The 22,759-nt window shown below is 35.9% G+C and overlaps 1 long non-coding RNA gene across 1 annotated transcript; it reads right to left on the bottom strand.

Moving 5' to 3' along the window:
* Positions 1–12,210: 12,210 nt before the first annotated feature.
* LOC132166377 (uncharacterized) lies at positions 12,211–16,387 on the bottom strand. Its single transcript, XR_015909488.1, has 5 exons — positions 16,057–16,387; positions 14,577–14,910; positions 13,183–13,786; positions 12,844–13,042; positions 12,211–12,628 (listed from the first exon to the last, which is right to left on the bottom strand). It is a non-coding gene; the product is annotated as an uncharacterized LOC132166377 (long non-coding RNA).
* Positions 16,388–22,759: the final 6,372 nt, after the last annotated feature.

Here is a 22,759-nt window from a genome sequence, read left to right as displayed (position 1 = left end):
TCTTTTGGTAGTGCTGACTTGCCAATTGTATGTTGTTTGTGTAATTGGTTTGCTTGGAGTATGTTTGGGGCCCTGCGTGGCTGAGCTTTTGGCCTTTTGAAAAGGCTTGTATTTGGGATCTCTTTGTATAGTTTGGCTTGTTTGCTTTGAATGAAATTTCTTATTCATCCAAAAAAAAAAAAAAAAAAAAAAAACGCCGTAAAGCTTAAAATTAAGGTTGCAAATAATATTTAACGATATTTCTGCACAGTTTCAGGACTTTGAGAGTAAATTTACGTATTTAGTTTTGCCTTGTGTACGTGAATTATTATCGTTGTTGGATGTCGACGTCTCGATTGTGTGTTATTCATATTCTCTCCACTCTCCACTGTATTCATCGTCGACGATGACCTGAATTCGCTACCCAACCCTCTTTTATGTGCCGGCTCCACTCATGAACAAGGCGGCGCAAAGGAGGCTCGTGGGCTGGTTACTTGTTAGGGGAACATGTAAAAAGTCTCGATATTTATTATTTTTGGGAAATAAAATATAATCGCAAGGTCGGGCCAGGTGTCGTTAGTATCTTAGACTCCCTTTCTCACTTGACAGCTCTAAGGATTGGTCCCAAACAAAGTGCAGCATATCCACCTTAATGTAAAAAAAAAAAAAAAGTACAGCCAATCACATAAAAGCACACCAAAACAAAGTCAAATAAATAATCTTGTTTGTTTCTTAACGTGTTTTGCGGAGTGTTTTTTTTTTTCTTTTCGAAAAAATATTTTGATGTAATTCAAAAATAAATTGTATTTTTTGTTTTGTGTTAATATTTTTATTTTAAGAATAGAAAATAAAAGAAGACAAATCACAAAATTTTATACCAAACAAAGCCTTGGCAATTTGAAGCAATGACGATAGAATATATATAGCAGCAAAGCCGTCAGACACAAATTAAGGAGGTGAACTTTGCAGTAATAGAAATAATTAGAAGCATGTACACTGCTAGCTTTTGAACAAATGGTCTGCCTGTACGTTACATAAAAAAAAAGGATAGTATTCTTATAGCTACGGCAATGATAACCGGCCAGCTAAACAGAAGAAAATGTCACTAAGCGGATTTGACTTGGTTGATGCAAAAAAAATTTACAAGGAATTTCTTGTAGTTTTTTCAACCGATTGAATTTAATTCTAAGTTTTTACATGAGAAAGAGAGACGTACTGAAATTAAATTTAGACAATTGAAAAAATTACAAGAAATCTTTAATAATAATAATAATAATAATAATTATTATTATTATTATTATTTTACAGCACCTAAGTCAAATCTGAAGCAAAACAATAGTAGAGAAAACAACTTACAAAATGGTCAAGTTTATTTAATAGGACTGGGCGAGTCGACCCGCCAACTTGATAAGGGTAAATTCAAATCTGACCCATTTAACTAAACAAGTCAAATCTTTAAACTCAAATACAACTCGCAAGTGACTTGACATGACCCGCTTTTTCATATATATATATATATATATAGCAGTCTATGTGATCCACACGTGTGTCCAACTATCTGACCTCAAGTTTTAGGCATCCGAAATTCTTGAACAGATAAATTTTGCTTGGGAAGTTTCTTTGTAAGCTTTGTGATACAGGCTATACAGCCATTACTTGTAATTAAAATTCTTGCATAAGACTTACTCAAACTCCCTCAAATAAATAATAAAACAAAATAACAATAAAGCCGCAGTATGATTCAAGTTTTACCATTGGGTATACCGTTTCACCGCCCGGTGATTACTTCTAATTACACCTTACCTACATGAATTTTAAAGGTTACACAACACTAACTCATAGTTTGGATTGACTTGAATCATTTTGACGAACCAATCAAGTGATGCCATATCATATTGAGACATTAACCGTTCCCCAACAGTATACCATTATTTTAATTGGTAAAAGGATAAAATACTAAAGTCATTTGGATGAACTCAATAAAATAGCAACAAAAATATTAATTACCTCATTATATTCCCTGAAAATTCACTTGGACAAACTCGACCAGGGTTGGCAAAACAGGTACCTGGCAAATAAACAGGTACTCGTTTATCTTATATATGAAATTATTCTTTATGACGCCTAGATGAACTTTATTATAAAAAAAATATGCATAGGATAAACGGGTCATATCATGTACCTGTTTTGTCAGCCTTAAACTCGGCCACCTTTGAAGACAGGTCAGCATGCCCCAGGAAGAGATACACCAGCACCAGCGTGAAAATGACCAGAAATGGATAAAGAAGAAGCATTGCAAGCCCAACTACCATGAGCCTTTTCTTTAATGTTGTAGGATTAGATATAAAGTCCCTTTAACACACAAGTTTCTGCAAAAACAGAACACTGAAATCAAAAAATCATTAAAAGATAATGGAAAGAATGCATGATCATTAACATTCCGTCATGCACCCTTTTCAAACAAAACCACAAAATAGATTTAGCAAATTCTAGAAATTCAAATACATCATGCATCATTGTTTTTCAAGTATGATGAGACAATATTGTGTTCCATGTGAGACAAATTTGACCATCAACCCAGCACCTGGGACCTGCTGAGAGATTGGGAATGCAAGCAACCTTGTTGAGCATTCCAATCAAGTAGTTTCCCTTGCAAACCAATCACATCACAACATCATGAGCGGGAAAATCCTTAACCACACAGAGCTGTTGTGAACTTTGCAGCCAAACAACCTTTACAAGAAGTTTTGCCCATGTCATGGTTTGAATTTCGTTATCCATAACATGGAGACTGCAGGAACATAATAATTATTATGTTCCTTAATAATTATTAAAACATACGAACAAATTGATAAGGTTATAAGTTAATAACCTTCCACATTGTTACTTAATGATGAAATATTACTAAAACATACGAACAAATTGATAAATTAATAGATCAAACAGGAACAAATTGCTTCATGATTACAATACTATAGCTACAATTTAAATTTGTTTCAAGCAAACATTATCTATGACATACTTGGTAGCTTCTCTAGCCAACCCGTGTGCTGCTGAATTAGCGTTCCTTTTAACATGTTTAATCCTGCATGATCTCAGCAACCACATGAGTTCTTTCCCTCCATAATCAAATCATAAAAACTCATCTCCCTACAAAATTTCATTTCCTACAAGGCTGCTAGAGCTTTCCCAACAGTAGGGTCAACCAAATAATTTTTCATTTCCTACAAAGCTGCTAGAGCTTTCGCAACAGTATGGTCAACCAAATAATTTTTTGTCATACTACGTGCAGCTAGAATTATGCCATCGTGGTCTCGTAAAGTCCAATCTCAATTCTTCCAAGCCCCTTATCCACAAATACATCCCAATCAATCTTAAACATATCTGTGGGAGGTCGCTGCCAAAGAATAGATGTGCCTAGTTGGGGAAGACCCTGCACGTCATGCTCTTTCTCATTTGCCCTCCAAAATTTATCAAGAGATATAGTAGCATTGCGAAATACCTGGTTGGGATGAAAGAATTCACTCCATGCACAACATTATTCATTTGGAACCAATTTTTCCAGGCTATCATTCACTGCCATGAGTTCTTGGCCAATTCACATTTTGCCATCATCTCCTCTACCACATGAAAAAAATTATGCCCCTTGCCAATGCCTTTTTGCAATTTTTTTGGACCACAACTCCAAACATTCTGCTGGACAACTCCATAGAATGTGTTTAACCGTTTCTTTCTCCATTCCAGAAATTGGGTATTGTACATCTTAGACAACTCTTCTACACAATAAATTCACTTTGGTAGGTAGAAGATTTTGAAAAACTCTCCACATAAAAATTTTAGCCGCATTTGGAATTAATTTTTCAGCTCTATATGATCTTTCAAATGGCATCCCCGTCACACTGCTTTGATCCCCCACCCAACCACTTCTACATGATCTTTCAAATGACATCCCCGTCACACTGCTTTGACCTCCCCCCCAACCACTTCTCATACCCTGCATTTCTTTCTCCATATATATAATACGCACTCTTAACAAAAAAATTTCCATTTGAAGTGCATCTCCATACTAGTTGATCATTTGGTAATAATGGACTTAGAGAAATTTGATAGATAATACGTGCTTCTTCCGCATTGAAAAATAAGGATTGAACACTAAATACTTTACAGAAAAATGTTATTTTTCCTCATATGTCTAATGGGAATGAAGCAGAATAGATTGGAAATAATATCAAATTAACTCCCTGTAATTAAAGGAGAAACCACGGAAGTTCGTCATTAAAATATTAATATATGGAGTAAATGCAATATAGAATTGTAAAAAGGAAGGATTACAATTGTTTTGACAATAGCGTATTCAATACGCAATAGCCAAAACACTTTTAGCGCGTAGAAACTAAAGCGACAAGTATTGTGGACTGCTTCAAATATTGCTACGGCGGAATCTTTTACCATTATTTTTTATCCACAAGTTGTTGTCGTTGTGGCTTGAATGGTGAATGAAATTAGACGCATGGTGTTATAATTACTGTAACTTTTTTATTGTAAAACTCTTTACAAATTAACTTTGTTGTGGCCTTCGACAGCGAAAATCTGAAAAACGAGGGTTGAGTAGGTGTGACATATAAGTAGAGAAACATAATGCTAAATTTGGGGAGCTTAAGTAGTTAAGAGGAGGAAAGCTTCAATAATTAGAGGATGAGTTGAGGATGGAGAAAAATGGCATTTAGTAACTTAACCTCAAAAAAACGACGTTGTTTTGCATTTTTCATCTATTTTGACGGTGCTGACTAACGGAGTCGCCAAATTGCAACTAGTTGGTAGTTTAGGAGGCTACTTTATTATATTTTAAACATTAGGAGGCTAAATTACAAATGACTGATAGTTTGGGGGACCATTTTATATTTTTTCCTAAAAAATATATGTGAGAATTATATGCTCTAATTACATATGTCAGTTTAATATACTAGGTTAAAAAAAAAAAAAAAAAAATCCCACGGAAATTGAAAAAAAAAAGCTGTCCATAATTTTTTTTTTTTCTTTTTTTTTTTTTTTTTGCTTCTTTTATGATTTGATCATGAAAGGGGCATCCTAATTTTAAAATCAGACCTCCCTTGTACATTATGAAATTATGGATTGGCTTAAAAACGTCACACATGGGGATGGGATCTCGATCCACTAAAAAGCAATCCACATACCACATTGAAGAGGAGAACGGATTCACACCAAAACCAAACATATATGGCTTATATGCTAGTATTAAAATAATAGTAAGTATGCTGTAGTTTAATCAATAGTCAAGATTAAATTTTTTAAAATATTTTTTTATTTTCTCTTTCTTATTAAATGCTTCTAAAAGTAAGTCAATTTTAAAATTTAATCTTAATCATCATGTTATTAAAATAACAACACGTAAACTAGATCCATATTAAAAAACTGAAATACAATTTTTTCGAGAAAATCAGCTCTCTTATATGGGCAAAATGCACGGATTCGGATCCTCTCCAGTTCAAAAGAACTGGAGAGCATCCAGTTAACGGCTGAAATCTATTTGAAGAGATCCAAGGCCAAAAATAGGCCACGTCATCAAGAAAAAAATCACGGTAAAAATTAAATTTCAAATTTTAAATCTCCGGAGAAAAAAAATTCACGCAGGTTTATTTTCTATCTCTCCCATTTTTCCCTCTCCCACCGAAACCTTCCTCCCTCCCCCCTCAAGTTCGGCCTCCGCCACCAGTAATCACTGCCGCCACCGACAGCCAACCGGACTCATCGACACCACCACCTGAGGATAAGAGCACCGTCCACCGTATACGAACGCCCGGCACCACCCAACGCCAGGTTACTTTTCTCTCTTTTTTTCCCTTTTGATTTCCTCTGGTAGTGTGACAGATCTGGGGTAAAATGATGATCTGTGGCTCTCACTTATTGGTGTGTTTTGTTGGCGGGGAAGTCTAGGACAAAAAAAGGAAAGATTTTTCTTGTTACGATTTGAGAACAGTTTCTATAAATTATTTTCAGAAAACAGTCCAGTATTTTCATGATTCCTAGATTTTTATTTTTATTTTTATTTTTTTTCATTATTTTAAGGTGGGTTCAGACTATGGTGGCAGTGATTTTAATAGCTCAAAATCTGAGGTTGCTGGGGCTTCTTAGAATGATCGAGAAAGACAAAAAGTAGATGCAGAAAATGGCTTCCTTAGTTTTTGGTCTATGCTGGGTTACATTTACCTTTGCATCTATTGCAATGAATTGCTTATGATCACTACATTTGCCATTTGGACAAGAGTTGCAACAATTTTTTGCACACCATGACAGATTTTCTTCATGGGTCCGTGATGCAATGAAGAGTGTGTTGCGTGCAACACTTGTTGAGAGGAATCAATTGTAGTTTCCTTCTAACTACATCTCTGAAGAAGAAATACTAACTTGGTAGATAGATTCTATCATGGTTGTAAATCAAAAACAAGAAGCTTTCTTAAACAATATGATTCAAACGATATGTCTATCTCTAGCCCAATATGATTCAAATGAACATTCTCCTCTCTTCTATAATAGTATACTGAAACTCGAGATGATATATCTTCCACAGATAATGTTTTAGTTTCTTTTGTATGCTGGACTAGTACTTCCAAATTTTGCCCCATTTTGTTTCTAATCTTGTTCATTAGAACATGATATTGGACTACTCAACCTCTCCAAATTTTACCCCATCTCTTTTGGTTTCACAGCTAGTGTCCCAATTGGTAGCATTTGGTACTCTTGCAGTAAGGGTGATGTAATTTTGTACTAGTAGGGCTATGGCATTCATTGGCACTGCAGCTCTCTAGCAGTTCTTACTTTTTGACTTTTTGTAGAGATGGTCATCACAAAAATTTATATGATACAAAAGTCATTGTTTTTGAGGTTGTAATTATGGCTTGTTATTGCATTTGTGTCTGCATTTTCAAATAGCAAAGATATTTGTGTTTGCATTGATCTCTAACTGTTTGATGTGTATGATCAGGAGCCATGAAGAAATGTTGAGCCTTCCGAGTGTGGTCATACAAGAAAGGACTATTGTTGCTTTTTAATTGTTCACTTATATTTAATTGTACCGTTGTTTATTAGTGAAAGAATCTATTAACTCTATTAAATGTTTTGGATAAATAGAGCTTTCAATTTGTTATGCAATGTTTTGTTGGTTCCCTCCCTTGAATTTTTTTTGTTTTGTGGGTGTTTTGCTCTTGCCATACATACGCATGGAGAAAGATGATGGTACAGAGCCCTCTCTCATCATTAAAAAAATATATATAAAAACTCTTTTAGTTGGATCTCAAAAGAAAAATAATAAAAATCATTGGTGAATCCAATATCGAATTTTCTAATGGTGAATTTGCAAGATGGATTGATGTGAGATGAAATGAAAAATGAGGTGCGACTCATTTCAAAATTAATGCCAATTTTTATTATGATTCCAACAAAGGCAAAAAAAAACATCATAACTCGTCAATTGAAAGCGGCTAGAACTTGGGTCTTCGCCTTTTTTTCACTCTTGGTTTTTTTTCCTTCATTATGCAAGGTTGTTTGTTGCAATGTGAACCATGTTCTAGAATAAGCATGAGTCTTAATTTGTTTGTGGCTTGATATCCGACATACCAAGTTCTAATGCCTTGTTCTTTTGGGCAAGAACTGGTGCAATAAATTTATTAATTCTTTTTCTTCCCTGATAAACATTAGGCCGTGAATACGTTATCCGTTGGTTGATAAGAAGATTATGGCCATTGGCCAAGGAAAAAATTAAAAAAAAAAAGGCAAAGAAGATAAAGAGAGCAAAGCAAGCATCTACATAAAACACCCCAGAATATTACACATCCATTATTAAACAAAGCAAGCATCCCCAATCCAAAACTGGTATAAGCATTAGCATGAATGTTACAAATCCATTAATAACCAAAGTGAGAAACAAAAAAAAGAAGCCAGAACAAGCTAGCTCAATTCCGCCTTCAAAACTTGGCTCTTGACACAAGTACAAAATTTGAATCTTTCACCTTTGATCTCCAATTAGCATCTACATAAAACACCACACTGCAGGACAAATATAAAAGAGAACTGTAAGATGTTTGATCAACGAATTTTTATTGAATAGGATGATACACTAGATTTAAAAGATATTATGCAACAACAAAAAAGAATGAAAAATACTTGTTAAAATATAGAACATTGTTCCTTCATAACCCTCACCTCTTGTTATCACATGGTATAAAAATTAAAAATGAACATGGATATATATATATATGTTAAAAAAGTATTCAACCAACTAAAATTAATACTGAGTGGCATTGACATTACTTGTTCGATACTATTGCAAGTCTACAATCATTTGCAGCTCAGTTTACTTGCACAATCAGAGGAAATGCCTTATAAGCCATAAATTCAAAAAATTTCCTGACTATGATCAAACGCTTCCTATATTGTGACAAAACACAGAAGTTTCCTTATAAACAAGAACTAGAACATTCAAGAACCAGAGATTCCCAAAGAACACAAAATAACTAAATCCAAAATGAAGTTTCCTTGTAAACAATAACCAAATTGTGATTAACGTGTATTCAAATCAAACACAGCAAAATCCAGATAAAACCCATGATAAAATCCAGTAACATCATATTAGCATTTTACCCCAGATCTGTGGGTCACGTTACGACCAGGAAATCAGAACTCTTTCCTTGTTTTTCAATCGAAAACAACAAGGAAAATCCAGATCTGTGGGTCACACTACCAGAGGAAATCAAAAGGAAAAAAAGGAGAGAAAAATTACCTCTGCAGCCGGTGGTGGCGTTGGGTGTTGCCAGTTGTATACGGTGGGCGGCGCTCTCATCTTCCGGTGGTGGTGTCGATGAGTCCGGTTGCCTGTCGGTGGCGGCAGTGGTTGCTGGTGGCGGAGGGAGGAAGGTTTTGGTGGGAGAGGGAAAAATGGGGGAAGATGAAAATAAACCTTCATGAATCTTTTTTCTCTGGATGTTTAAAATTTAAAATTTAATTTTTACCGTGATTTTTTTCTCAATGACGTGGCCTAATTTTGGCCTTGGATCTCTTCAAATAGATCTCAACCGCGGACCGGATGCTCTCCAGTTCTTTTGAACCGGAGAGGATCCGGATCCAAAATGCACCGCCTTTTACATTTATGAAGGCATAGTTATTCATTTAGTTTTCAAACAATTTTTTTAGACAACTATACAAGTGGTTCCTTTCCACCACCTTTTACATTGTGGTCGGCTCGAGGATCTTCTCTATCCTCTAGTCCACTTTGGTCACGTGGACAGTAGAAAATCCTGGTCCCTACATTGCCAGTTTTGCCACCCTTTTATTACGTTTTCCAAAACGCCGCCGTCCACGTTTGGTTTTGATGCGAATCCAGTCTCCGTTTGGTTTGGAATCGGCTTCCATGCGGTAAACCAAACTACCGCAGATATGCGGTAGTTTGGTTTAAGGGTTGAGATGCTTCCAGGCAAGCTACTCATTAATTACACTGACGCCGACCCAAAAAAAACAAACGGAAATTAATCCCGTTAACTCCCTTCCATCCCGTCTTCTCTCTTTCTCTCTTTTTTTTTGTTTTTTTTTTTTACCTAATAGTCTGCTGTGAGGTTCCTCTGAATCATCATCATCAAAATCAGAGACTGGGGCTCTATTTGGCGTGGGAACGTCTACTTGGGACGAATGGGGGACGTCCACGCGGTGCATTTTTTTTTTTTTTTTAATGAATAAGCATTTCATTAAAACCAAAGCTCAAAACAGAGCAACACTGAAACACAAATACAGCCCCTTACAAAGCACAGGGGATCACGCGGTGCATTTTACCTGTATAAGAAAGCTCATTCTCTCCAGAAAATTGTATTTCAGCATCGTCGTCGGAGATGAAGAAGCCTGAAGCTAGGTTTCTCGTGCTTTTCCTTGTGACCATGAGCACGCATGCACGCCATCCACCTGGAGCCAACCCAGGTCACGGTGTCGCACCTCTGCTGGGCTCCCTGGAGAAGGGCCCTGTTCCTCCATCGGCCCCCAACCCCGGCACATATATACCCGCTGCTGCAATGGGTTCCGCCGTCGTACATCTGCTGGGCTCACCGGAGAGGAGTCCTCTCCGTCCGTCGGCCCCAAACCCCGGTACATACATACCTGCTGCTGCAATGGGTCCCACCGCCTCACCTCTGCTGGGCTCACAGGAGAAGATTCCTCTCCGTCCATCGACCCCAAACTCCGGCACATACATACCTGCTGCTGCTGCAATGGGTCCCGCCGCCGCACCTCTGCTGGGCTCACCAGAGAAGGTTCCTCTCCGTCCATCGGCCCCAAACTCCGAGACGTACACACCTGCTGCTGCTGCAATGGGTCCCGCCGTCGCACCTCTGCTGGGTTCACCGGAGAAGGGTCCTCTCCGTCCATCGGCCCCAAACCCCGGCACTTACTTGCCTGCTGCTGCTGCAATGGGTTCCGCCGTCGCACCTCAGCTGGGTTCCCTGGAGAAGGGCCCTGTTCCTCCATCGGCCCCAAACCCCGGCACTTACATACCTGCTGCTGCAATATTTGGTCCACCTGTGGCACCTCTTCCGGTCTCGCTGAAAAAAGGTCTCATTCCTCCGCCAGCGCCCAGTGGCGCATACCCTTAATGTCACGGCCGGTCTCGATGTGAACATAGACATGTTTCAGTAAATTTACGTTTTGGCTTTTTTAACATAGTGTTGATTTACCACCGATTGAACTCCCCTTATAAATTTACGTATTTAGTTTTGCCTTGTGTACGTGAATTATTATCGTTGTTGGATGTCGACGTCTCGATTGTGTGTTATTCATATTCTCTCCACTCTCCACTGTATTCATCGTCGACGATGACCTGAATTCGCTACCCAACCCTCTTTTATGTGCCGGCTCCACTCATGAGGAAGGCGGCGCAAAGGAGGCTCGTGGGCTGGTTACTTGTTAGGGGAACATGTAAAAAGTCTCGATATTTATTATTTTTGGGAAATAAAATATAATCGCAAGGTCGGGTCAGTTGTCGTCAGTATCTTAGACTCCCTTTCTCACTGGACAGCTCTAAGGATTGGTCCCAAACAAAGTGCAAATCCGCCTTAATGAAAAGAAAAAGTACAGCCAATCACATAAAAGTACACCAAAACAAAGTCAAATTAATAAATAATCTTGTTTGTTTCTTAACGTGTTTTGCGGAGTTTTTTTTTTTTTTCGAAAAAATATTTTGATGTAATTTAAAAATAAATTGTATTTTTTGTTTTGTGTTAATATTTTTATTTTAAGAATAGAAAATAAAAGAAGACAAATCACAAAATTTTATACCAAACAAAGCCTTGGCAATTTGAAGCAATGACGATAGAATATATAGCAGCAAAGCCGTCAGACATAAATTAAGGATGTGAAGTACTTTGCACTAATAGAAATAATTAGAAGCATGTACGCTTCTAGCTTTGGAACAAATGGTCTGCCTGTTACATAAAAAAAAAAAAAAGAATAAAAAAAAAAAGGATAGTATTCTTATAGCTACGGCAATGATAACCAGCTAAACAGAAGAAAATGTCACTAAGCGGATTTGACTTAGTTGATGTAAAAAAAATTTTCAAGTTTTTTCAACAGACTGAATTTAATTCTAAGTTTTTACATGAGAAAGAGAGATGTACTGAAATTAAATTTGGGCAATTGAAAAAATTACAAGAAATCTTTAATAATAATAATAATAATATATATTTTTTAAAGAGTAGAGAAAACAACTTACAAAATGGTCAAGTTTATTTAATAGGGCTGGGCGAGTCGACCCGCCAACTTGATAAGCGTAAACTCAAATCTGATCCATTTAACTAAACAAGTCAGATCTTTAAACTCAAATACAACTCGTAAGTGACTTGACATGACCCGCTTTATCCCATATATATATATATATATATATAGATATATATATATATATATAGATATATATATATAATAGTAGTCTCTGTGATCCACACGTGTGTCCAACTATCTGACCTCAAGTTTTAGGCATCAGAAATTCTTGAACAGATAAATTTTGCTTGGGAAGTTTCTTTGTAAGCTTTGTGATACAGCCATTACTTGTAATTAAAAATCTTGCAGAAGACTTACTCAAACTCCCTCAAATAATTAATAAAACAAAATAACAATAAAGCTGCAGTATGATTCAAGTTTTACCATTGGGCATATCGATTCACCGCCATGTGATTACTTCTAATTACACCTTACCTACATGAATTTTAAAGGTTACACAACACCATCTCATAGTTTGAATTGACTTGAATCATTTTGACTAACCAATCAAGTGATGCCATATCATATTGAGACATCAACCGTTCCCCAACAGTGTACCATTATTTTAATTGGTAAAAGGATAAAATACTAAAGTCATTTGGATGAACTCAATAAAATAGCAACAAAAATATTAATTACCTCATTATATTCTCTAAAAATTCACTTGGACAAACTCGACCACCTTTGAAGACAGGTCAGCATGCCCCAGGAAGAGATACACCAGCACCAACGTGAAAATGACCAGAAATGGAGAAAGAAGAAGCATTGCAAGCCCAACTACCATGAGCCTTTTCTTTAATGTTGTAGGATTAGATATAAAGTCCCTTTAACACACAAGTTTCTGCAAAAACAGAACAGTGAAATCAAAAAATCATTAAAAGATAATGGAAAGTATGCATGATCATTAACATTCCGTCATGCACCCTTTTCAAACAAAACCACAAAATAGATTTAGCAAATTCTAGAAATTCAAATGCATCATGCATCATTGTTTTTCAAGTATGATGAGACAATATTGTGTTCCATGTGAGCCAAATTTGACCATCAACCCAGCACCTGGGACCTGCTTAGAGCTTGGGAATGCAAGCAACCTTGTTGAGCATTCCAATCAAGTAGTTTCCCTTGCAAACCAATCACATCATGAGCGGGAAAATCCTTAAACACACAGAGCTGTTGTGAACTTCGCAGCCAAACAACCTTTACAAGAATTTTTGCCCATGTCATGGTTTGAATTTCGTTATCCATAGCATGGAGACTGCAGGAACATAATTAAGTTAATAACCTTCCACATTGTTACTTAATGATGAAATATTACTAAAACATAAGAACTTTAATCAAAATAGAACGCCTTCAACACAATCAAGTTTATATATATAAACTTTTTCGTAGGCTTACCTGTTGTAACTTGTAATAGAAGTAACGAATCCTCAGAGTGTCCTTTACTTGAAAAAAGAAACCTCAAGAAACAAAAGATCCACCAAATGGAATATATCCCTAAAATATCCAACAATAATGGCTTTGGTAAGTGTTAGAGCAAGATCGCAAGGCTTAATTCTAGATTCAACTGCATCCATCTCACACTTTGCACTACGAAGACCATTCCAGTCAACATATAATAATAAAAATCCCGAGAAAAAAAATTGTGAAGCTCAGTCTTAGAAGCTACACTATCCACATTATATAATGCACCAAAGCCCTTTCCTCACAATAGTTCCTGTAAAGCCTTCCAAAGAACAGGTCCAGATCAGCCATTATTCCAAGGCCATAAGGGCTCTCACTACCAGGAATTGGCGGTACCTTTCTGTAGTCCGACAATTCAAGCTCAGGAGGCACATCCTTAAGCAAGCCAGTAGCTAAAGATGATTCACCACACCAATTGATTGGAATACACTTAGGGGATTTGCACTCTTGGCCCCCACTGAATATCATTCAAAAGACTAACAGTACGCAAATACTGCAATCCATTCCCCAAACCACTTGCAAGTATTAAGGAAATGTACTGTAAAGAAGAAGAAAATGAATTTAGCCCTACTGTAGTCATTCATGAAAAATCAGTTCTAATATCTGTCAGCAAAAACTAAGAAAAGATAGCAACCAACAAAAAACAAAGCAGATCTACCAAAAAATGCACTGTAATAAGATGATAACTGCAGTTAAATGATGATCACCCACCATAATTGGGTGACAACTTCGCCCCCAAAATTATGTTTAAAATGTTCTATCTCAGGTTAGTTTGGTCAACAACTACAACTTATATGCCTCAGTCGTCAGATGATGAAATCCTAAGCCATTGAACCTGTGGAAATATGTTATCACTGGTCTATACTTGTGTTATGAGGCAAGGAAGGTGATCAATATGAAATCAAGTCCCCAGAGAAATCGTTTTTTGACTAATAATTAGCAAAAGTAACCAAAGATACAGAGAAACTTCAGAAAGGGAAGTCCCTTAGCAGCATGCTTCTCACAGAAAAGAAGGCCTAAAGGGTCCAGAGAAGAAAGAAAAGAAAAAAAAAAGCATTCCATGGAGCAAGAGAATGTATCCTATGACGCATACCAATGAAAGAGAAAAAGAAAGCTACAGAAAGCAGCAAGCGAGCCTAGCTCATGTTTACTAATTTATTTCGGCTTCTGTAAAGGATTAGAACTGGCAGTATAAGATTATGCTCTATTTGTAAGCCTACCAATGAGTCAAAAGTTAACCTGTGCAGAGACATAAATCAACAGCGTGGATATCCCATTAAAAAACAAATAAATGCAACCGGCAATTACAATTAATCAACGTGAGATACCTGAAACAGAATGCAAAACTAGTTCTGCTGCTGCTCCTTCAGATGAAGTCCTTGAACTGGAAGAACGGAAGGTTAGAGGGAAAGTCTTTGAAAAGGTGTGAGAAGCATTCTCTGCTTCATTGTTCCTGAGTTTCTGTGAGGAGCAATTACAGAAGGATCAAGAGATATGCGATTCTACTGCTGATTATAATTTTTATGTGCTTCAGTTGATGTCTCCCTAGGCAATGACAAGTTGGGAGCTCTGTTTATATTTGAATTTGCTCTGTTCCTTCTGGAATTTCATCACCCTGAATGCAGATTTTTGATACTCCAGATTGCTGAGCTGTTAGTGCACCTATAATGTGAAGTTGGTTTTCAATTAATTGAAAGAGAAACTACAATAGAAACCAATAGAAGATTATTCTACTTGAAATTATATCAGCTAGTTCATTATGGTAATGTCTTAAAAACCAAAATAGGATTCCTAGCAGTAGAAAGTGAAATCATATAGTTGCTCTAAGTCCCATTCTCATCAGGTTGCCACAGTGGCAGATAGAACCTTGTACTAAAGGTTCATAAATAAAAAGCTTCTCACTCATATAGATCGGACTAGAGCCAATGGCTGAAACACAAGCATCTCACAGCAAGAATGCCCTTGGGAAAAAGGGAATATGTGCCTACAATCTATGTGTTTTATATCAAAAAACAGCGCACCTCTCATCCATATGATTGTCCTGCGCAGTTGATTGAACAAAATTCAAAGTCCACATATAACAAAACGAAAGGTTGAAAACTAATATCACACTCGAAGTATGATAATACATAACAGCATCTAGTAAACTTACAACACAAAAAAAATAAAAATAGTAAATTTATGGTATAATTTGCTTGGTTTGAGTGAAGGTATATAATGACTGTTGAATCCAAACGATTTGAAAATGAGCAGTTTAAATAGCGATTTTAAAACACAATTTTTAAAATCATAGTTAAGTGTTTGGTAAAATCACAATTTACCCTTTAAAATCATGTGCACCACATTGCCTACCATTTGAAAATGTATATTTTTCTACATTTTTAAATTGCAGTTTTTGTAAAATGCACTTACAAACCATATATTTTTCTGTGATTTGAGTTTAAAGTCACATTTTTTTTCTTGCACGGACAAACGCAATCTAGTTGGTAAAGGCAACTTGAATGCCTCTTTTTCACAAACCCATACAAATAGAATTTTACTTGGAAAATGCACCGTTCAAGCATTGAACGCCCAGTCCTTGCTTTGAAATTGCCAAAAAAGAAGACAAAATAAACAAAAATCAATCAGTGAATCAAGGAAAAAGATGATAATCCATTCCCAACAAGCATATCCCTTTCTCCCTCTCAACCCTCACTCACTCCCCCACCATCATTTAACCACATTCAAAATTCAAATCCACTGAAATTCAAGAAACCCAAGAAGAAAAAACAGAAAGAACAGTGAGAGAGCAGAGCATAGCGCAAGAACCTAGACAGACATGGCAACGCTTCAGAAGTGCAAGCTGCTGGCGACTCAGTGCGGCGTGGCGCCGAGCCTAATGCGGAGCCCAAGGACGAGCCCAGTCGTCCAACTCCGTCGCCGCAAGACCACCCTGCGAATGCTAGCTGCTCAGCCGCCGATCACCTCAGCGGGGAGACTAGCTGGCTCAGCCAGTGATCCCACGAAATTGTTCTCCGCAAACGGAGGAGAAGGATTCCGTGGTGGCGCAGGGACACCAAACTCTCAAGGACCGTGTCTTCGCCGCCGCTCGGAGACACGAAAGCAATGAGTGTTGGTTGACTTAGGAGCGGCAGTTTGAATGAACAATAAATTAAGGAAAATATTATCAATTTTACTACAATTCTTCTAACGTTGCAACTGTCACATAACCAACTTTTCCGCTCTCTTCAATCATTCATTTCAAACTACTGCATAATTAATAATGTTTATATTAAACCTTTGATTAAGACAATGTTTCTTTAAATTATTAAAAAATTGATAATATTTCTCAAGACTAATAAAAAAATAAAATGCCCTATTTTAAGAGAATATGTAAACTTTTCCTAAATTTTAAATATAAAATTGTTCACGTCACAAAAATTTTATGTGTCACGTCAATTTGTAAAAAATATATGATAAATTTTATAGTGTTTGCAGCTATGCTTATAAATAAATTACATATTACAATGTTAATTAATGCTAAACAAAATTTGTTATAGAGGGTCTTAGAATATTCTGACACAAAATAAGGCTGCTTTCGACTTCTTATTTTCTTTCAAAATCTGTACTACGTAAAAAGAGTTTTTATTAGTGTAATAGAATATGAAAATCATTTTTATCATTTAATAGTTATAAGAGAAATGTAAATTGTTAGTTTTTTCCTTTTTTTTAAGGTGGTTGGCATACTAAAAGCGGATATTTTTTTAGGTGGTTGGCTACCCCCAACATGTTTTGGCTACCCTTCTCTTATTTTTTTTCTTCTCTCTCTTCCAATGATTTAAGATGACATTGCTCATTCTAAGCTGCTCATTGTGAATTGTAAGCCCCTATAGTTTCTAAGAATTGTAGAGGATCTCAATCCCTACCATAGCTTTAATTTGGGACAATCAATTAAAATGAAGAGGACGAAACCCGACAACATAAGAGAGAGAGAGAGAAATGTGGCTTGCATTGCTTCAAACTATAGAAGTGACCGAACCACCTCTTTAGTCACAAGAGTGGTTTGGCTGCCCTCAATTAGGCTTTTGGGGATGATCGAATCATCTCTTTTGTCCACAAAAGGTGCCTGAACCATCTAAAAGGTTAGCTTTGGGGTGGTTAAATGGATACTGTGGCCACACTTGTGGCTCATACTGCAAGTCATCCTCTCTTGCCGTCTTGCATGTAAACCACAATTTCTCTCTCTTATTTGTTGTCGCATCGTTTTATTTTAAATGAATGCTCATAACTTTTTATTAATATCATTTTAAATCATCATTTATTCAAAAAAAAATTAAGCTTATAAGAAATAATAAATTAAATCATTTAATAAATTTTAAGGGAGGTAAAAGGATGTCACATGCATGTCTTTGGTATGATTGTTTGAGTGATGATGATGTAGTTCTTCAATGGAACCTGTATACCTCACCTTCTATGTATCGTGTACATCAATACACATACATAGTTATATACAATGCGCTAGAAAAAAATGTATACCGAAAGAGTAATGATATTAATCACACTTTTATCTTGCTTTAATGATGCAGTATTAACAATTAACCCTTAAAATAAAACTGATCCAATAACTAATTAGCAGTGCCACATCATAAAAAATGAGATAAAAATGTATAGGGAACGGACTACTATAGAAATTTATGAAATAGATGATACATTAAAAAACAGAAAAGAGAAAGCTTCAATATGATATTTCACATCTTCACGTTACATAGCAATAGCTAGTCATATATCACACCCCTCTCTTTTTTTAACCATGCACCAATCATCTCCATATGATATTTGGATTTCTGCGAAAATGACATTTTCTGGTGCATTTTGTTTTATTTTTCTTTAATTGTAAGTCAGATAAAATTACAAAATTTGTTTTAATTTCGTTTTCACTCTTATTCCCTTCTTCCCCAATTGCGTCGTGAGACGAGCCCCCCATCAATGTAGTAGCTATGACAACTACACCAGCGAGCCAATTTTGGGCCAATCTGCACTTTAGGGTCGGCCCACATCTGGTTAGACAATTCACAAAGGCAAGCGAGCAACATTAAAAGTTGATTATGAGGATATAAAATTAATTAATATGGAAAGCGGTAGTTCCTTAATAAATTACTTTGGGAAATGCTTTTTTGCATTCTCCCCACCATCTCTTCTCTCTTTACCCTTTTTTTAAAAATTAAAAATAAATTCAAAATGGTGGTGAAGAGATGGTGAGTAGATAGTTGTTAGAATGCATTGTAGCATTCCTCAATTACTTTTCCTCGACGGAATCTTTCAATGGTAACTTTCAATTTTCATTGCTAGATTGATCTGAGATAGGCAAGATAATAAAGGGCGGATTAGGGATCACATTGCCTTTATGCCTTATGTTGAGAATAAAATCACACTATAAGTCCATTAAGTTTTGGCCATAGGGTCAATAACAGGTCTACAAATCAATTAATTAAATAGCAGAAAATACAGTTTAAGTGGAGCTCCATTGGAATAAAGAAGTCAAAATTTATATTGAAGTACGAGCCAAGTACAATGGCAGCTCTCTCATGAATTTCAATTCAACTCAAAAGAACTAGTCTAAGTCTACCTCAAATTCTTAAGCCTATAAATAGGCCCATACACAAGGTACAAGGGGAGCTGAATATTTTCTCTGATATTAATAAATGATAATATTTGATTATGCTGAATTATTGAATTTTGTTCATCAAATTTCGCTTTAAGCATCGGAGTTTCAAGTATTGCAGATTTAGAAAAATACATGTAAAAATTTTATGTTCTAATGACAAATGTTTAACAAGTTGGATTAAAAAAATGTCTTCCAACGTAGGTAGAAGGAAAAAGTGTCCATAACTATTTTGCTTTTATGATTGAATCATGGAAGGACATCCATAATTTTAAAACAGACCTCCCTTGTATGTTATGAAATTATGGATCGGCTTAAAAACATTCATTACAAATGGGAATGTCAAGTGACATTATTCCATCATCCTATATATATATATATATATATATATATATATATATATATATATATTTTCATTATCTAAATCTTTGTTTCACTCTTGGACCCAAATAATAATATATATATATTTATTATTATTATTATTATTTGGGTCCAAGAGTGAAACAAAGATTTAGATAATGAAAAAAAGAAAGAAAAAAAGAAGCAATCTGCGTTTAAGAAGACAAGGAGACTTTACACCATACAATTGGTGTATGTGACAAGCAAGTTGGTTGTGTTAAAAAAATAAAAAAATAAAAAAAGTTTTCCATATTTTCCTTAAAACTTTTTGAATTAAAGATTGCATTAATGTTCCTTCAAACAACTAAATTTTTTTAATGTACATATTTTGTCCCACAAAAAGATAAAAGAGTGTGATTACTCATAGAAATAGACTAAACTTGGCATAGCTCATCCTAAAATATAAAGATTCAAGTCCTAATTTTTCACAAATGAAATCCAAAAGCCACAAATTCCCTGTAATTAAAGGAGAAACCACAGAAGTTTGTAATTACAATATTAATTGATGGAGTTAAATGCAATATAGAACACTATATAATTGTAAAAGGAGAAATATGAGCACATGATATTGATCCGAAAATTATTTGAATGAAGGGGTTTAACATTGCCTATTCAATACGCAATAGCCAAAACACTTTTAAGACCTAAAGTTAAAAGTAAAGAAGGCACTAGCTTCGAAAATTGTGTGATTCTAGCTTGGTAGCTAAGGACAAAAAGGCTGAGTAAGCGTTCCTATGAAGTATAGATTAACTTCTTTTTTGAAACAATCATTTCATATATAATACTTTGAACAATAGGTTCTCTCATTACAATATCAAAAATGCATTAATTAAGGAGCGTCTTTTATATGAATCACTTCTTTTATAACTGTGACTGTGAGTGCACTCTTTACAAGTCTATGAGCTACTTCGTTCACTTCTCGTCGAACATGAAAGATTCTACATTGTATAAGAGATTGTAGCACAATTCGAATATTGTCAATTACTTGGCTATAGTGACACCAATTTTGTCCCTCTTTTCGTAAAGCCTGCACTACTTGTAACGCATCTCCTTCCAACTCCACCTTATTCCACCCTATCTCTTTAGCAAAAATAATAATTTAGACAATAATATTATCTTTTGGAGATTGTAAGGTAGCCAACACTGCTCCCATAGAATTACATGCAATCATTCATATGCCCATATTCTTATTATGTATGTCTACCGCAGTATTTCAATTGATCTTGACAATTCCCTTAAAAGGAATCGTCTAATGATGGCAAACCACTTTCTTCGTCTTTTGTCTTATGCTGGTTGGCTTGTGCATCTATATATTTCTGAATGGACTCGAGGGCCTTTCGAACACGTTGGTTAGGATGGTAAACCACCCCCCCAATATACCACAAACTTTATTCTTAGCCTCAAGTTCTAAGCGACGACCACCATTGCTACCAATTCATTATTGTCCAATTTTTTGCGCATAATATCTACGAAGATTATAAACTCACCATATTCTTTAGGAAAAAAAAAAAGCTGAGTATCCTTCTAAACAAATTAATTGATATATATAAGCATTTCGTCAAACACCCTATTTTTAGCAATTTTTTTAAAGTAATTATATTTTTTAGCATGCATACTTTTTTTTTTTTTTTTTTTGAGCAAATACAACAAAAGGGAAGGGTTATATTTAGCATGCATACTTGATTGTTGTTTCCTTATTAACAAAAAGAAAAAGAAAAAACACACAAGGAGGAAAATCAAGAAAGCAACTAAATTTAGGGGCATGCGGAAAAAACCAACATTCCACCTCACACGACAATTAAGTAACTAAAGTTTCATTGATTTTAACACGTCATGCTTTCAAATGGCAGTAGAGTCATTACGACTTTTATTTTACAATTATTTTATAAAACTGAAATAGCAGTATAGTATTCTTAATTAACATTATTTTTTTTATTTGTATAAAGATTGGTCTTAAAGTTGATTGTAACTATCACATCCCAATTATAGAATAATTAAAAAAAAAAAAGGTTTCTAGCATTACTCTTTTTCTACTGAACCAAAATTTAGAACCTATCGCATTCGGTTAAAAGAGAAGCTCACACGTCATGCTTTCAAATGGCAAGACCACACAGCTAGCTAGAAGGTGATAAAAAAGTGGAGAATAAGGACGTGGCTGGCCAATCTTAAACAGACTATTAAAGGTTTTTTATTATTATTATTATTTGTTGGCACTATTCGGCCGTTAATAAAATGTATTGAAGTGGTTGTCTTTAAAAAAAAAAAAAAAGAAAAAAAGGAAGGATCGAATTTCCTCGATTTGAGTTATCCTTCTATACCTTGTCTCTTACGCATATTTTTTTGTCTAATTAAAGTACACACATGTCCACGTCGTAGAGATCGCATATTCATGCAAAGCCGGTGCATTTTTTCCTATAAGAAGTCGGCTTTTCTTCATAAAATTGTATGTGAGCATCGGCATTGCAGGAGATGGCGGTGCCTCAAACTCTCTCTCTAATTCTCATGATAAGTATTATGGTGCTTTTTCCTATGAGCATGAGCAAGCATACAGATGGCCATCCACCTGTATCCAACTTAGCTCACAGTGTTGCTCCTCTACTGGGCTCACCGGAGAAGACCTTTCTCCGTCCGTCGGCCCCAAACCCCGGCACATACATACCTGCTCCTGCTGCTGCAACAGTTTCAGCCGTGGCTCCTCTCCTAGCTGGCTCACTCGACAAGGGTCCTGTTCTTCCATCAGCGCCAAACCCTGAGTTCCCTATGACCAAAGCGCCGTCGTCCGGCTCACTGAAGAAGGTTTCTTCTGCCCGGCCTCCGGCAGCGCCCAATGGAGTGTGATACTCCTTCAAGCGCATACCCTACAGTGTGAAAGTAGACATGCACTACCATCGTTGTTTTGCATGTCCAGATTATGCAGGGATGTCATGCCGTAAAGTTTAAAAGGTTGCAACCAAATAATATTTAATGCTCATTTACTTATTTTAGTTTTGGCTTTAATTTGTGAATTATTATCTGGTCAGGTGGGTGTAGTAAGTCTCTGATCGTGTGTTATTGATCATCTGAATTTGCTACCTGGCCTAAACTCTCTCTTTATTATGTGCGTGCTTATTTATGTACAATGTCATAAGGATATTTGAGAAGGTGTAGCCGCCGCTGCCGGCCGTAAGAGGCGGCTGTAGCTTGCTCCGGCAGATGCCGTCAGGATCTCTTTATTCCTATCTGACACTCCTTCTCTCCGAATCATTGTAGCCCCTGAGTAACTGAAAGTGATATAGATCTACATAAAGTACAACTAACAAACGTTTTGAGAATCACATAGAAGTAGACCAAAACAAAGCCAAATATATAAATATGCGGGGAAACTTCACTTTGACCCCCTGAACTTGGATTCTTGAACTTTTAATTACTCTTAATTAGAACTATTCCGTTAATTTTAGCTGTTAAAAATACAAAAAAGACCAAAATGTCCTT

The sequence above is a fragment of the Corylus avellana genome, chromosome 11 (genome assembly GCF_965113065.1).
Source record: "Corylus avellana chromosome 11, dhCorAvel1.hap1.2, whole genome shotgun sequence".
Lineage (NCBI taxonomy): Eukaryota > Viridiplantae > Streptophyta > Magnoliopsida > Fagales > Betulaceae > Corylus > Corylus avellana.
This window is presented reverse-complemented; position numbering and strand designations above follow the sequence as displayed.